At 42.1% G+C, this 1,414-nt stretch overlaps 1 protein-coding gene across 1 annotated transcript in view; it reads left to right on the forward strand.

The window, feature by feature from the left end:
• Positions 1 to 1,414, forward strand: part of LOC118478801 (amyloid-beta precursor-like protein) — a gene marked incomplete at its 3' end in the record, with an annotated part of 29,998 nt that overhangs the window by 27,242 nt on the left and 1,342 nt on the right.

Here is a 1,414-nt window from a genome sequence, read left to right on the forward strand (position 1 = left end):
CACAACAGCTCTCACCTCACTCACGTGCACAGAGGGATGGAATGTAGGTCATCGAACGTGACTCACTACTCTTCCCAGGTCGATGCCTGCTGGAGATTTGGTGAAAATTCATCTCGCTTTGTTTGCTTTTATTACTAGATCTAGTTGATAAAAAATAATAAATAGCTTTTGTATGGTGCATACCCCTGCTCGACAGCAAGCTCTATGCGCTTTACACAATATGTGAGGTGTGCTGACAAAATGAGTAACTTCTTACTTTATAGGTGGAGTTTGTACAATTTGTATGTGTGGAATAATAAAAGGCACGGTAGACTTGAACAAAATGGCAGCAACTAAAATTCTATAAATCAGACTGCAGTGTTGACTTTCAGCCGATATCTCCATTCTTGGACAGCGAAAAGTAACTCATTTTGTCAGCATGCCTCACATATTATTGTTAATTGTTACTCCAGCAGACCTTATAGCACCCAGAGTGGGTGGTTGACGGGTGCTCTGGTGTGGTTTTCGCTTCTTCTTTCCTATCAAACATCTATCTTCCTTATCTCCCCTTCTTCTTTTTTATGTTTGTTACTTTCTTGTAACACCTCTAATCTTCTGGCGCTCATATGACCTTAAACTAAACACTCAGAAACAGTGTCTGGTTTCCGGGAAGCAAACAGTGCATGCAGCCGATTAAGCGCTCAAACAATCTTTCTTTTATTGTTTGTTTGTTTGTTTGTTTCTTTCTTTTTTCTTTTAATTGTGACATTGCGCCACTGACATGGTTTTAAAGCGGGTGGTTGGAGGGTGCAACGGGTAGGTCTCACTACTTGACTCTCCCTCTCGGCTGTTGCTGTTCATCGGGAACCATCATATCTTCGACAAACCTTCTACAGTCTTTTACTAGTCTTAGTCTCTGAACAATGGGGGTAAACCAAGTCTGTAACAAACCTCTGATAATCGCGATATATCTACCTTTCTACCTCCCTCCGTGGGTGGTTGGCGGGTGCTCTGGTGTGGTTTGCTCCTTCTTTCTTATCAAACATCTATCGTCCTTATCTCCCCTTCTTTTTTTCTTTTTTTGTTACTCTCTTGTTTTGTAACAATTTAATCTTCGGCACTGATATGACCTTATTGTGTTGCAAGTGCGGTAAACCCCTTACTATTTAATTTCTTCTCTTTCTTTCTGGTGTTTCTGTCTGTTTAGTCTTCCTACCTCCCTCCACCCCCACCCCTTCTCCCCTCCTTCTTTTTTATGTTTGTTACTCTCTTGTAACACCTCTAATCTTCTGGCGCTCATATGACCTCATGCAGTTGCGAGCGCCGAAAAACCTCTACTAAAACAACAACAAAAAACCTTTTTGTGTTTCTGTCTGTTTAGTTTTTCTACCTCCCTCCATCCACCCACCCCCACCTCCACCCCATCCCCGGACAT

Source organism: Aplysia californica, unplaced genomic scaffold (genome assembly GCF_000002075.1).
Source record: "Aplysia californica isolate F4 #8 unplaced genomic scaffold, AplCal3.0 scaffold00977, whole genome shotgun sequence".
NCBI classification, from domain to species: Eukaryota; Metazoa; Mollusca; class Gastropoda; order Aplysiida; family Aplysiidae; genus Aplysia; species Aplysia californica.